Raw genomic sequence first — 16,951 nt, 5'->3', positions numbered from 1 at the left:
AGCATCTTGGTGCTTTTATTGAGCTCTTGCTTCCACGCACCAGGCCAGCTAAGTCTGTAGTGTGTCTTTTGTATATGTGCAGACTGGCTCTCAGCCAAGAACCCCAGAGGGGACCCCTTGAAGACCTACCGCTGACTCCAGGAGCAGTTTGTTTCTTGATATCTTACCCACACATTCCAGCTGTGCCCAGCCTCCAGCCTCAGCCCCTCTTCACCCAGTGGCTCTCCATTTGGGCTCTTCCTCCCCACACCCAGGCAGTCCCCTGGTTTAGACAAGTGTTTGCTTCTCCCCAGGATCACGCCCTGCTGCTTTCTCTTGTCAAATACCTGAAAGGGTTGCTTTTCATAGTCTATTCAGTTTTAAGATCACTTTATGTGGTAAGAAGTGAGAGGGTCTTTAAATCCAATGGCAGGGCTCCATCCTTCAGGAATACAAACTGAAACAATCATATTGTGGGATTATATGCCATTATAATGTGCTAACAATTCCCATTTACTTGAAAACGGGAAAATGTGCCTTAGGACTTATCTAAAGCAATAATCCACCATTATTATAGAGAGAACGAACTTATTCTCCCCTCCTTTTAAGATCAAAACAAAGGTGAAACCATTCTTTCTCAGCAAGCTCTCTGACCTGTCTGTGTAAATATTTCTTCTTTGTCCCAATTCAGGCGAATTGATCTACTCTTATTTGTTGTTGTTGTTTTGCTTTGTTTTTAAAGATTTATGTATTTATGCTTATGGAACTGGGGTACAGGCCAGAGGTGTGGTGGGTGAGAAGTTCCACCAGAGACAGAGTAGGGAGCAGAACAGGCAGATCTACTGAAATACACTGATGAGGGTAGGTCAGGAGAGGTCTGCCACACCATCTGGGTCGGCTCCCTGTCGGAAGATGGAACTCGTGCTGCAGTGGCTTCAGCGAGCTTCATAATGTGGTGCTTTAACCTGTTGCACCACCAAGGAGAGCCTGATCTACTCTTACTTATATGAAATTGTAAGTGGATATAACCCTTTGGCATAAAAATAACAAGGACAAGCCATAAAAATGAATGTAAATGAAACTCTTGCAAGAGATCTGATTCTTGAAAAACAAAAATGATATAAATGCTGAACTCACAGTTGTAATTAAAGAGTTCAAAGAGAACTCTTGTTTCTTCTTGAATTTAACCTTTAATCTGACATGTTCATAATGCCTGAAACAGATGGCATTGGAATGGCAAACTGCATTAAAAGATGGGTTCCAATATGGTTATTGTAGTGATTTATTTATTCACAAATTCAGTTTAAAAATAAACTTACTTAGTATGGCAGGTATCAGATTTAGGAGGGCTAATGCCACATTAGGGCTAATAAAATGATCTTTAATAAAATATAGCTTTTTGCTTGACAGTGAGTTGTTTCTATCCAACATTAATAATACCTCATTTATTATAAAGATAAGGTTACTACATAAGTTAAGGTCACTCTGTAACATTAGGTATCAACATTGCTGAGATCTATAATAGTGCTTATTTGTTTGTTTCCCAGTATTTAAAATGTTATTAGCTAGTTCAGCCATACTTATATTTCAAGGAATTCTCACTGAGTTTGAAGATTTAACCTAGCGTCATAGAACATGATGCTTATGGGTTCCCTGTGTGATAAATATTTTCTCCAGGACTTAATAATCAGTGTAATTAGAATATGAAATAATCAACTAAGCTAACTAACCTCATAGAGATGTTTTAACATGTCTGATTTTTGCTTTTATGAGTAAACTTTGATGATGGAATCAGAAACTTTCCAAGAAGTCAGAGCCATGAAGAGTCAGATCTTATGTAGACAGCAAAGTAAACAAATCTCAGGTTCAAAACAGACTCATATTCTTTCTCTTTCAACTAATTATTGCTTCTTTGCCAGAAAAGTTCCAGCCACTTATGAACTTCTCCTCTGAGAGCAAACTTACTGTCACCAAATGTTCCATTGAAGTTTTATACATTTAGAAAATGCACTTTATGGTATGTGAAAAAGTTTGGGAGGAAAGCATAGATTGGAGGCTCAGAAATCACTGAGATTAGTTTGCTATTTCTCAATTTTTATACTTACCAAAGGGTTTTTTCAGTAATGTGTGCCTCTTAATATTGTTTGTACTGTTTCTAAGAAGATGAAATAAAGTCTTACTCCTTCTTCAAAAGTAGGAGATAAACACTGTTATCTTCAGTAAATAGTGAAGAAACTGAAGCTCACAGAAGTTGAGCGATTGCTCAACATCCCACAGGCCAAGGCCCTGCTTAGAGCCCTTCTTCCCTGTTGCTTACAGGGTAGTTGGAGCATTCAGAGGCATCTCCTCAGGGGAGCAAGTCCTATCGTCATTTTGCCTATCAAGGATCCCTTCACATATCGCTTACTATATCTGGAGAGTGGGACATTTAAAAAAATAGTTTATTTTTACATAATTTTGTGCATTTTTCCATCTCAGCTGTAATCCCCATGGGCTTCCCATCACCAAATCACCCATGTTCCATCACCATAGTCCAGGGCATTTCCCTCCCCCCTACTGTTTTTGATCCCATTCCCCACTCCACTCCCACAAAATGTCTCTGATATATAGCTGTTCATCATTATTATTATTTTCTCGCCTGGTCTGGTATACTCCTGCTATGAGTGAAATCATCCAGTATTTTTCTTTTTCTTTCTGGCTTATTTTACTAAGTATGATCTTTTCCAGCTCCATCCATGTTGCTGCAAAAGGCATGTGTTTATTTATTTATTTATTTTGGTTGCTTAGTAATATCCCATTGTGCATATGCACTACATCTTTTAATCCAGTCATCTATTGTTTGGCATTTGGGCTCTTTCCATGTCTTTCCAACTGTAAATAAGTCAGCAATAAACATGGGGGTGCAGGTGTCTTTTTGAATCAGTGTTTTTGTGTCTTTTGGGTAGATACCTAGGAGTGGGATTGCTGGGTCATAGGGAGCTCCATGTTAAGCTCCATGTTAAGCAGTTTGAGGAACTTCCAAACAGTTTTCCATAGTGGTTGTACTCATTTGCATTCACAAGTGGGACATTTTAAATTCCTGTCTCAGCATTTTCTCTCTTGGACCAAGGTCTCCACTAGCCAGGAGCTCATGTCTACATGACTGATCACCACATGTCACATTAAAGACCTGAGGTCAAGTCCAATATCCACCACTCTCCAAGTCACCTTTGGGTTCTTCTTTAACCTCTTTTTTTCCTGGTTTAACTGGAGGGGATGATAACACTTAGTTCCCAGGGTGGTTATTTAGATTATACTTGAAAATTTGTATGACTGGAAGTGGTTGAAGCACAGAATTTGATATACTAGCTATTCTTATTATTTCTTGTACAAAAGAAGGAGTTTTGTAATATATTGCTCAAAAGATAAAACAGGAAGACCTGCTGATAAGGTTTTCTTCTTTAAAATAAACAAAAATGAACATTGATGTTAAATACACACACACACAAGTAAATTATATATTAAAAAACCTAAATATAGAACCAAACTAAAAATAAAAAGTTGGAGGAAGGTCATACATGCTAAAAATTCAGAAAGAGAATGATAAATGGCTATTCTCCTAGCATATGAGCTAGATTTTTAATAAAAAATGTAAAGCAATAAAATAAATTCTTCTTTATAGTGTCCCACCTTCCTATGACACTCTTTGAGAATAGTACCCATTTGCCTGGCACCAAGGAAGTACAAACAGCTAAGGATGCCCTTCATGAAAATAAACAACTTTGACTACGATACCTCTGGCTTCAAGTACCATTGTTTAGGATATTCTATTTTCTCACTTCTCAAATTTAAGTTAGCATAGCTAAGTAATATTCATATATATATATATGTGTGTGTGTCTGTGTGTGTATATATATATATATAAGTGTATACACACACACACATATATACAATTAATTTATTGGAAGCACTTGTGTATGCTCATTCTTTTGGATTATCTGACAGATTCATAACTCTCTTGACTAATCATTTTCCTTGGAAAATGTGTTTTCTGACTGCTACTCAAGACTCCAACCATGTCATACTACAGAGGACTGCACATAGTAATTCATTAGCCACATTCATTTTTAATATATCATATTTGCATTTTCATGTTCATCCAGAAAGACTAACAATTTCTGATCACAGCCTGGAACACATGTCTCTAATAACAGCTCTTGCTATGCCAATTTTTTTTTATATATATAAAGATACATGGGTTGTTGAGTAGCTTAGATATTCTAAGATTAAACTGATGAGATCAGGCAAGCTTGACTGCTTTGTTTTCTAGAAGTCAAACTGACTGCAAATTTACAGGACATAAGTAGTTCAGTTAGACAGTGAGGCACCACTGGGGAGACAAATGCTTATTAAGTTCATGGATTAGTGCTGAAGCAGTGTGCTGAAGGGCTTCAAGGGCGGAGCTTTTAACTGTGGAACTTGGACATCATAGTTGGTGGTGTTGTGACAGGCTGCTGGCTGGCACAAATGGCGCCAGTTTGAAGGTGGTCAATAAAAACCCTACCAGTTTGTTTTGTTTTTGTTTTGTGGTTTATAGTTGTGTACATAATTTTTTTTAAAAAAGGCAAACTTGCATTTTATTTTATTCAGATAATTATGAACTACATCAATTAAATAAATGATGTAAATTGGATTCTAAAAGTGAAATTCTAAAACAATCATAGGGAAAGACTGAAAAGTCATGACCCAAGTTACCTTCCCTCTAATTCTTAGAGGCTAAAGTCAGCCTCCCTTAATGTATCGTATGCAGCTACTCTTTAAAAATGTATACACTAAAGACTTAAGGTAAATTGCTTCTCTAGCTGGTCTTTGTTTTCTTCATTGTCTCTTCTCCTTTTTTCACTTTATGGTTTTCGTAATGTTTTTTCCCCATATATTTCTTGATTAGCTGTTGATTTCTTTATCTCTACTCCTATGTGTTTGTCTTCTATTTTAAAATAATGTGTATGTGTGTGTATACATGTAAATATATACATGTGTATATGTATATATAAATAAGGATTATGTGTTATATGTATTTAATTTATATATATATAGTATACATAGTATGCATATGTGTAAATGCACATAGTCCTTATTTTACCAAGTGCTTGCTAACAGGATATAGTGTGTTTTGATGAAAAAGAAATGAACCTAATGACTTAAGTGTCTAATTCTCTGTGTGACACCAACATCACACTGGTGCCATGGGCTGGAGCATTGTCTCCCTTTGCAATTCATATCCCCTCACCCCTAGTGTGACTGTATTTAGAGGCAGGGCCTTTTAATAAGTTAGTAAACTTATAATGAGGTCTTTAGGGGTAGACTTTAACCAAAAATGTCTTATAAGAAAAGGTGATTAAAACACAGACATATATTGAGGGAAGACCAAATGAAGACAGGTGAAAGACAACCATCTCCAAGTCTGCAAGAGGGGCCTCAGAAGAAGTCAATCCTGCCAACACTTTGCTCTGTGGCTTTTAGCCTCCAGAATTATGAGAAAATAAATTTTGAGTCACTTAGCCTGTATACTTCGAGGTGACCCTACCAAACTGATATCCTTGTGACTCAGGGTCACAAGGGCAAATTATCATTCTATTTTTCTTATCAGTCAACAGTTACCCCAAAATGCTTATCAGAATAACTAAGACCAAAGCTGGAGGTCCCAACCCCTCACAGAGCTTACAGAAACACAAGTAGAATTGCTAAATATATTGCATAATTAGAAGGACCCTTATTTTCAAAAGCAGAAATGGAAGGGCTGCTTCGACAGGTGAATCAAATTCTAAAACTCAAGACTATTTCTTGCATTCACCTCTATAGAGACAGTTAATATTTACTGAGCATTTGTAATGTTGTAGTAACTATTTCATGTGCTTTATTAGCAGTAGTCATTTTATTTTCATAACAACACAAATAAGTAGATAGTTGTACTTTCCTCATTTTACAGATAGGAAAAATGGGGCCCAAGGAATTAAAATAACAAGCCCAAGATCACATAGCTATAATTAGTAGCAAGTGGCAAAATTGTATGTGGAAGTTGAAAAAAACAAAATAGCACAGCAAAGCCATCAAATAATAAGGATTTTTTTGGATGTGATCACTGGAACTAATTGAGACTAGTATTAATGGCTGGATAGTGATCCTTTCCAAATTCATATGTAAAAGTCCTAGGCCCCCAATACCTCAAAATGTGACTGTATTTGGAAGAAGCATTTAAAGTCAGTCTCTCCCCTTGGTCTCATGGGCAATATATTCCAAATCTGGAAAAGTTATTTTTATGGCGAATAAAAAGAATATGAGTATGTTGGGGAAAAGGAGAAATATATTTTGCTGCTGATAATTCTAAAAGTATATCCAGAGGAGAAGTTGATACATAAAGAGGATGAAAAAGTGGCCATAAAAATAAGATTTCAATAGAATCATACAATCAACAGAAGGTCTAGAGCATTGGGGCATGTACAATACTCTGAGAAACTTGTAAATGGGAGTTGTTAAAGTATCAGGTGACAGAGAGACAGGAACAATGATTTCAAGTCATGCTTCCTCTAGACACATTCTTTATAAAAATGATTTCAGGTCATTCCTAATTCTTAATTGACTAAAGGATACTGTAATTTGGTAATAACTGAGTCTTTTAAATGCAAGTGTGTTTTTGTGCAAAAGGTCCTTGCTGCTTAATAAACAAAACAACAAGAAACACCGAAAGGCCATTAATAATTGGTTGACTTTTAATGTCTAGCAAAACTAGATATTAAGTGTAAGTCCACTTTTCCGTAGACCAAACTTTCCCTCTCATTTAACTAAATTACTTGCTTATCTTTGGGAGATTATAATGCTAGTGTTCCAAATTATTTTAATTTTCTAACTATTATAGGTCTATAATCAACATTCAAAATACTCAAATATCACAACACTAAAATAATGACATGTAAACCAAATTACACATTTCCCCACTTGCAGAAGCATTAGCTTTTTTACGGGAGCTTCATCTGCTTTGTAGAAAGCCAAACTCACCCTCATTTGTTGAACTCAAACAGTTGTGTTTTGAAACATTTTAAAAGTTGTGAAATGCCTGACCGATAATACTGCAACCAGTCCAGATATGTAAAATGGGTAACAATGAATGAGAACAGAGTCACTATGTGCTGGGACAGACAGAGGGACAGACAGAGCTAACTCTGCTCAACAATGGAGGACAATCCACTGAAAAGAATATGGTTGTCTCAGTGCTTTGAGTGTCGTTTTCTTTGGCCAGTTTGTTAAATACTTGAATCGGACATTTAATGTTACTTTTCTTACTCTAGATCAAGAAAGCCACTCAGCCATGAAGTTGTGTAGGGCATGATTTGGTTGTGATCGAAGTAGTCAGTGTCTCTTAGTTTTCTTATGGGACCACTAAATTTTGTGCAGATTTCATGAAAACGTTACTGTAGCTGATGGCATTTTTATTGATGAGTAGGGCTTTCCCTGTAAGAGGATCATGTGTCTTGTCCTGTTGAGTTCAGATGTGGCTAAGTGATTTGCTTTGGGCAATACAATGGGAGAGGAAGTTGAAGTGAACACTTCTTAGCTGCAGCTTGAAGAGCACTTGTGTAGTTTCTCCATTTGCTCTGTGCTTTGGCCTTAGGAATGGCATGCCCTTGGTAGAGATTGCTCCTTAAGCCTGGGCTCAAAAATGAAGAAAATCTGATAGGGAGCCACAATCTAAGCATGCTGGATACCTAATATAACTCAAAATATTTTTTTCTATCTCTCTCATTGTATGCCATTGATCATCTAGGGGTCATTTATTATTGCAGCAGTTAAGCTGACTCTGGCAATACCCTAAGTGCAGTTTTTTTTAATTGACCAAAATATATTCAAATATGAAAATGAGTCACATGACCTAAAGTTCAGCCTTTGCTCTCCCTTCTCTTTGCTCTCAATGGTTTCTCTCAGTGAATGATTGCATTATTATTATATTGATAGTCCCTGAGCATATCTAACAGAGCTAAATAGGGTCTCTAACTGGAAAAAAAAGTCCCGGAAGCACAATACAGGATAATCAAATCTAATGCCTTCGATCACATAGACCTGTGAGCCAGAGTGCAGAGGCTCACATTGGCTTGTCTGCGTTCATACTACATGGGAGCAATGAAGTGAACTTGAAAGCTAGTATCAAGGTTTCTGGTCCAGAGCCTTCAGCTTCCTCAAGGAATTTCAAGATGCTACAATGAGCTCTGACACAATATTTTTGTCTTCTAAACATTTGGAAAATGACTCATATATAAAACAGACACAGCAGGAAAACAGGCATGTAACATTTCAAGAACAAAATTATAACTTCTCAGTCTGTTGCCAAGAACAGAGGAGACACTGGAGAGACAGGAAGGCAAGACTTACTGACTGTCTATACTGCCTTGCATCAAACAGTAGGGCTTCATCAAAACAAACTCTAGACCTTGGAACATGTGCATTCCCCTTTATGGTCATTTTTCCACCACAAAAAAAGGAAGCATTTTTCTGGTTTCATTTCACTTGGGAAGCTAACCTTCTCCCTCAGATTGTTAAGAGTGTTGGAACTATTAATTTTCAATTATCCTCCTCTCCCTCATTCCTCATACTCTGACATGGAGTTGCCTTTAAATTCTGTGACTCTCAAAACACGAAAATCATGACAGGTTTATGAAGAGTCCATGGTCAGACTTCTAGTTTCTGTCAATGAAGGTAAGTTTTCTGTCTCATCGCTAGGCCACTGCCTTCTCCTCCAAGGTCCCAGTCAGAGGTAAAAGTAGAATTTAATGTATTTTTCAGTGACTTGCTCAGTCACCAATCTTCTGATTCTTTCAAAGACCCTGGCGCAAACCATCTCCTTCTTCAGTTGATGCTTGTGAGGACACAAACTGGAACTTTACAAACAACAGGCTGAGTTCTATTATCCAAATGAAAGATCCATATTATTGAAGTATCATATAAGATGAGGTCAAGTAGGCAAAAATATTTCTAAGTTATTAAAGTGTATACTAAACAGGCATTAATATTTAGGAATGTTGTAAAGTATGTGCTTACCCGTTGTAAAGTATTATTCCAGCCACATCACTTCACATTCCCCAAACTGTTAATGACCCCACATACCTAGGATAATAAGCATACCCTTCTCATTCTAGCATTTTGGAATCTCAAATTTTTTTCATGTAAATTAATATGCCACTTATTTTTTAGGCTAGAATCAGTGTGTTATTTCCCCATAATCCCAGCATCTTCTCATTCCACATGTCCCATATTTTCAGCTTCTATTTCTGAAGGAGTTAACACAGCTACTCCTTTTTTCTTTACACTCAATTGCATGACACACATCACTGTCACTTCATCTCCAAACTCAGGATAACAACTTCATGACCATACCAAGTCTTATCCCCATCAATCCATACATTCATCTTTTGAAACTGTAATTTCTATCATGTTAGCTTTTTGGATAAACCACCAATCTTCCCCTAGATATTAGGATAAAGTCTAAAAAGTGACCTCCAAATACTGATTTCATGAAATGCCTTCTCAACACAGAGCCTCATAATTCTTCGTTCTTCTAAGTTCCAGTCATACTGGATTTCTCTCAGATCTTCAAACAGATTGTACTTTCTCCCATACATTATTTTCTTTGGCTGGAATATTTCTTCCACAGACCTACTTTTATTCTTCCTTCAAATCTCAATTTCCTCTTGGTATCTCTGACCAGATAACTTTACCCAATAGAACCCTTAACTTTTTCATAGCATTTATTACATGCTTATCAGTATATGTGAATCAATGAAAGGAGGGACAAAGCTTGTCCATGGGTGTATCTAGCATTTTTGCAATTAGCAATATTCCTAGGTTAAAATCACATTTAAATGAATAGTTTTGATACATAGCTCTTGTCTAAAATTGGCACATTCTTCCTTGGGTTTCATTATAAATGTACCTTTCCAGGAAGTCTTTCCAAAAAGAAAATGATTAGGTGAGGGTGTGGTTGGTGTGAGAAGGAAAAATAGAGGATTGGGGAATTTCCAGCAATTTGTAAAGGAGGAACACAACCAAGTCCACTGAAGGATTCACTATGACAAGTAAACCCTAAAGAAAAAAGAGGAAGTGCAAACAGGAATGAGGAAAAATATGGGGTGAGAGAAGGAATCTAAAGAACATAAAAAAAAACCCATAAAGTGATAGTTTTCATTGATTTTAGAGGCTCTTGCCTTCTCTGAAATTTGAGCAACACCCATAAATCAGCCTAGAAACGAACAGTGTTCCAGGCCACTGAACAGAGGTTCCAGGGGCTTACATGTCTGTTTTTTTCCCACATCCCAGATTGGAAAAAAATGTCAGAGCTGCACAGACTGCTCTACAGTTCATCAGGCATAAAATGCCTGACAGCTCTCTTGGGATCTCCATATCGACAAGCAAAGCAACCCAGTTTGTCAGATATTACCATTCTTAGCTTGGTCAGCACTGAGGGTATCTGGCCCTGTGCTATTCCATGCAGTACAACACATCCAGACCAGATGATTTAAGTTCCCACCATGTTTTGCCAAGATTTCCTTATTTTAACTTTGTAATTGCAAATCTTACATTAGAAGCTATGCTTATATATTACACTAGCAGATAGAACGTCCCACTATTTAAAACCTATACACAGAACAAACAGCTTCCAAATCTACCTTAGGCTATAGAATATTATCTTGTATGTAAAAAGAACATGTGCTTAAGGGAAATAAAAATTTATTATACATGTACTATATAACTAGCACTGTTGAAAGCACATTTGTATTTATAAGCAGTGTTCTAAACACATTTTTATCCAATGTCAATTACATATCTTGATTAGATTTTGATTCCATTTTTCAAAAAACACTATGGATAATTATATGTTCAAATTACAGCCAAATTCTCGCTATTCAAAACAATCTTTAATAAGAACAAAGGTGGAGGACTTACACTTCCGAATTTCAAAGTTTACTACAAAACAATGGTAATCGATACTGACATAAATTGATATCTGTAGATCAATGGAAATTCCAGCCCATCTTTTTGATGGGAGGTACTCAAAAAATTGCATTGCAGATGTCCTGATTAGAGGTCAGAGTGCAGAATATTGGGCATTCTTGTCATTAGTAGACTTATCTCCTGCCATAGCCATCATATCTCTTCCACACAATTGTCTCACCCTCCCAGTAGCCCCAGAGTGTTAGTCAGTTGCAATATGAGCCTCAGAATTCAGTCTCTTGACCTATATCAGTCATAATATGGTTCTTTTTATTCAAAGAGTTAAGACCAAAAAGACAAAGAAGAAAAGCAGCCTGCTATCTTAACAAACATTCTGATGGGAAAAGATGATAAATTAGAGGAATAATCTGAACCTCAGCATTCTGAAATCTTGAGCAAATATTGCTAGATTCTCTGGTTTGGGAGTAGGGAGTAATCTTTGATTAGTGTTGCAATCTGGATACATAGTACACTGTGGCTCGGGGCTCTCTGTGTTGGTTTTCTGGCTTTTCCACCAGAGACTTACCTGCTTTCTCCACTCCTTGTTTGCTTCTGAAGACCACTCTGGAAAATCAGCCTTTGAGAATCTTTCTCCATTCTTCTTGCCTACAGAAAGTTAAAAGTCCAGTAATTCTTTAAAATCAGTATTAGTTACCAGTAAAACAGTTTCCAGCCTGTAGCACTTTTGCATATGTAGTTTTCTGAAAACCTTTTAAGATTTTCAATGAATCTGACTTGATTCAACTCTAATTTTTTTAAAAAAAATCATACTTAAAACTAAAAAAAAAAAATCTTTCTCAAGATTTCATTATAACTCCTAACTCCTTAGGTAACATTAAGTCCTTAGAGGATAAAGTCCTTTTTTTTATAGTTGAGATGGTCTACCAGGAACCAACTTAATTCTTTCACTAGTATTACAAAGGATTATAAAACACATGTTATATTTGACCTCTTCCCTAAATTGTATTTTACTTTTAGAATCTGTAGCTGGTTAGACAGGCTAAGGGTAAAAAGAAGAAAAAAAAAAGAAAAAAAAAGAAAACCTTTATTTTCCAGACCTCTTTCCTTTCTCTTCCAATTCTTCTTACAAACTGTTCAGTTCTTTCTTTAGTTCATCTATTTCTAAATTTTATCATACACAGCTAAAAACAGTCAGCGAACACTTGCAATCTTCTTCCTGATTCCTTCTCAACCAAATCTGACAGTCCACTAGGTCTTTTACTTTTTTCATCTTCCAAGTGAACACAGGTAGGTCTTTACATACCCTGGATCTTTACTTTTTTAGCCTTACAGTGCTTTTCTTACCATTTCCCCCTGATTTTAACTCATAATTTTCTTGCCATTTGTTTATATTTTCCCTGTCATATGACTTCAAAGCCAAAACTATTTATTTTAGCTTTTGTTCCATTATCACCCCTCCTAGATATTAACTTCAATATAACAAAATGACACTAAATCTAAATATCAAACATTTATTTAATTTCAGTCTGTTGTTCTGGTCCTTTCTAACAACTGACTTGCATGTCTACCATTGAAAGGTTGCTCAAAGGGACTTTCACTTCCAACAGTTTGTCCTTGGCTGTCTCAAACAGCCTTCTCAGGAGGTCAAGCGAGTTAACAGACACACACACACATCTAATCCCAGGGACTAGGTTAGGGGCTTGCATCTACTCACTTCTTCCTGTTTCATTCTATTTGCGTCATTTGATCAGATCAGATTCAAGAGAAAACATTCCTTAGCACATGCATTTTTGGCCATTTTTGTATTCCCTTTACATCACTACTTTCATTTCCACATAAAACCATGCAAGCTAAAACCATTTCAGCATGAGTTCTATCCCCACTCTGGAGGTGATCCACATGGCGTGGCAGACCTCTCCCGACCCACCGACTGCTCCCCTCAGAAGTGTCCTTTGTCAGTTGGCCTGTTCTGCTCCCCACTTTGTTTCTGGTGAAGCCTCTCACTGCCCCTGCACATCTGGCCTGTACCCCAGTTCTTTATGCATAAATAGATCTTTATATATATACATATATATAAAACCTAGAATCTAACCACTCCTCACACTTTGTTCCCTTTAGTATTTAGACCTAAGTTACTTTTCCCCATTCTTAACTCCCTGCTTACAATGAATTCTCCAAACATCAATGAGATCATGTTTCTTGATTCACAATTTGAAGTCATATGACTTGTCAGATGAGGTCCCTGAATAATCTTTCATATTAACTATAGTAAAATTCAAATTACTCATAATTGCCTGTAAGTCCCCAAAGTCCAGCCTCTCTCCTGTCCCTGATGCCCACTTCCACTGTTCTCACCCTCGAGTGCTGCCCTCATCTTACCAGTCTCTGTGCCATCAGGTCTCACCTCAGGGACTTTGCACTTGTAAAGTCCAAAAACATCCCACGTAAGATGTTCATCCTCAGGTGAACATTCTTTCATCTGTATAAGGTTTCTATTTAAAAATCATCTCTACAGAAATACCTTCTTTGACGCTGCATAAAATATCCCATCTCAGTCTAGATCTATGATTCTACTAAGTGTTCCTTCAGAGTATTTAATACATTATATGTTTATGTGTTTATATATATATATATATATAACATGTTATTAATGCCACTGCTTCCTCTAAAAATTAAGCTCCTGCAGTATGTTTTTTCATACATACATACATACATACACACACATATACATATATAAAAATTATCATATATCTATTGCTTAGAAAGTATCTGGCATAGAATAGGTACTTAAGAAAATAGTCTTCCACAACAGGTAAATGAATAATGTATATATATGGAAATGTCAGGCAAAGCATAAACTGACAAAAATGGCATTTAGAATTTTAGGTTGTTACAGCTGGGGGTGGTCTCAAGCAACTAATAGTGAGCTGAGAGACACCTGAAAACATCTAAGGAACAATTTTTGTCACTATTAGAAAAAAAGTTAATAGCTTGTATAATTGTCCACACAAGCTGGGGCTCACTCTGAAATGTAGCAGGTCCTCTAGTTCCTGTCGGCTCAGCCATATTGTGATATTCCTGGCTACATTCGCCATAACTACAGACACAGCCAAACATATATGGCTCCATTCCTGCCCTCTTATAGTTTCCTGCTTATCTTTTGGTCTACTCTGATGGATCATTAGTGCTTTAATCTCAGCATGACTAAGGTCATGCTCATGTTCTTTAGGGGCTTCGCTGGCAGTCTCTGTCATGGACGGCCCTGCCACCTTCCTAGTTGTTTAAGTCTGAGATATAGATGCCATCCTTCCCCTGTCTCTCTCACACTCAATGTTCAATCTTTGTATCTTTCCATGTTTCTTGTTCTCTAGAATCATAAATACAGTGCACAATACTATCTCCTCTTGCATAGACTACTGGAACACCTAACCTCATCATAGTGAAGTTGGTTGCCTCAACCTGCCCTCATTCCTTCATTTCAAAATACCTTCCCAATTCTCTGATTCTCACCAATTCAGAACACTGACAGGCTTTAATGAATTATCTGTTTATCTATATATCTGTATTTCTACCTACCCACTTTCCTATTACAGCTGTTATCTATATCTTTGCATCATATACTGATTAAATTCAATACCTACTTCAGCTATTCATTTTTATTAAAAAAATATGGAAAACTTTTAGATGTTATAATCAAGCACATCTCTGTTCTTTTCAGATTAGGGTATCCTCTGAGCAAGGGGCTGAACTGAGCCCAGACTTACTGTTTGGGGAGATGCGGTTGTCGATCTTAAACAGTCTAATAAATCTAGAAAGTAGGGCAACCAGCTGAGTATACTCCTAGAAAATTTGAAATTAATCCAAGAACTAAAAAGACAGTCCCCATATGTTTTCAATTTCAATTTTCTATTCTGTCTAATCATTTTTATATAATTATCATGAGCTTAAAATCATCATAGAAAATCTTAATGTGTCCTATTATAGTTCTGTCACAGGACTATACAAAGTGGATATAGTAGTGATTTTTTTTTTTACTAAATATGCTGAAGGAACACATTTATTAATGGAAATTTCTACCCCCAAACAATAAACACTGTTTCCATTGACATCTTCCACATAAATCTTGTAAGCATGTTGAATCAACCGGGATTTAAAGATTTATTTATTATTCATACAGAACTGGGGTACAAGCCAGAGATGCGGAGGGTGAGAGGATTCACCAGAGACAGAGCGGGGAGCAGAACAGACAGATGGATGAAGTACACTGTTGAGGGGAGCAGCGGGCGGGTCAGGAGAGGTCTGCCACGCCCTGTGGATCTCCTCCGGGGCAGGCGGGGATCGAACTCATGCTGAAGTGGCTTTAGCTTCTTAGTGCTGTTTTAACCCGCTGCGCCACCAGGGCCTTAATCAACTGGGATTTAATAAATAACTGCCCCCACACTTTTACTAAGAGTAAAAGGACATGTGGAGCTATACAGATGAGAAAGAAGGTTAGAATATTTAGATAATATGTTGCATTTGATAAGTATTTCTCTATCTTGTTAAAGATTCATACATGTCATAAAAATATTTGCTCATAAGTGTGAGCTCTGAAAGTTGAGTACATATTTGTTCTATGCCAAAGCATTTCCAGAGTACAGCAAAGGTTGAATATCAGAATTTAGACTTCAGTTGCATGAAAATAAAGGGTGTATAAAATATTTTGATGTGTCTTTTAAAATAGACACTTCATATAAAATAGGCAGCTTTTGGATGGCTTCAGTCATTTGCAGAACACAAATTACCCAAAAATAATTGTATGCAAATACCCCTAAATAATTACATGCAAAAATAAAGATTAGAAATCAGGTAAAAGAAGATAACAGTTACCAGGGGGAGTGAGAGAAAGGGTAGAGGGACAGGGAGTGAAGGAGATGATGAGGTATGGGCAGGGGTGATTATTATTAAAATGACATTTTATATAGTTATGCAAAAAAAGAGAGAATCTCCTTATGCAACTCAACAAGGTAAAAGTTTAAGATAAAGAGAATATTGAATTTTTTTAATTGAGATGATATTACAGTGTTGAGATTTACAACACTGGTTATGTTTTAGAAGCACAGGTCATATCTCTTGAAGTCTGTTACCCTATTAGAACAATCAAAATACCAGTAACACTCCACCAGTCCACAGAATCCTTTCCACCCTTTGTTTCTAAAGCTCCTCTCTCCAGCTCTGGTTACTTCAGTCCCAGTCAGAACCCAAGCCATGGTTTTGGTTTGATTTTGGCTGTTCCTTTGCTTTTCTTTAACTCTACATGTGGAATTGCCTGGTATGGCAAGTTTTACCTGCTTGACATGGATGAATTCTAATCACAAATGGACTGTTTTTCTTTGATTACAGTAGTTAAACTATCTTTGATACCGATTTTGCAAAGTGAGGCCTCCAGGCTTGATAAATATTCTTATTGTGAGTCCTCTTTGACAGAGATGATGCAGGAGCTCTCCAAGCTCTTTAGACACCACCTTTCGTGCTCTCCCTGGTGGCGCAGCGGGTTAAAGCACAGCACTAAGAAGCTTAAGCCACTTCTGCATGAGTTCGATCCCCGCCTGCCCCGGAGGTGACCACATGGCACGGCAGACCTCTCCTGACCTGCCTGCTGCTCCTCTCAGCAGTGTACTTCGTCGATCTGCCTGTTCTGCTCCCCTCTCTGTCTCTGGTGAATCCTCTCAACCTCTGCATCTCTGGCCTATACCCCAGTTCTGTATGAATAAATAAATAAATCTTTAAAAAAAAATAAGACACCACCTTTCATCTGTCTTGCTGGGTCTTCTCAGTTGCTGCAGGAGCAAAACTAGAGGCAAGTTTTTCCTGGGTACCTGACCATTACCTTAGCCATAACCTTGATACAACTAGCGTTCCTCTACAGCTTCCCTGTTTTATATCTGTTCTGGTTAGGTAGTTATGCCCCTCAGGTTTTAACTGACATCATTGCTTTTTAGTCTTAATGCAC

This window comes from Condylura cristata, unplaced genomic scaffold (assembly GCF_000260355.1).
Source record: "Condylura cristata isolate star-nosed mole 26May11 unplaced genomic scaffold, ConCri1.0 scaffold00018, whole genome shotgun sequence".
NCBI classification, from domain to species: domain Eukaryota; kingdom Metazoa; phylum Chordata; class Mammalia; order Eulipotyphla; family Talpidae; genus Condylura; species Condylura cristata.
Note: the sequence above shows the minus strand (reverse complement) of the source record.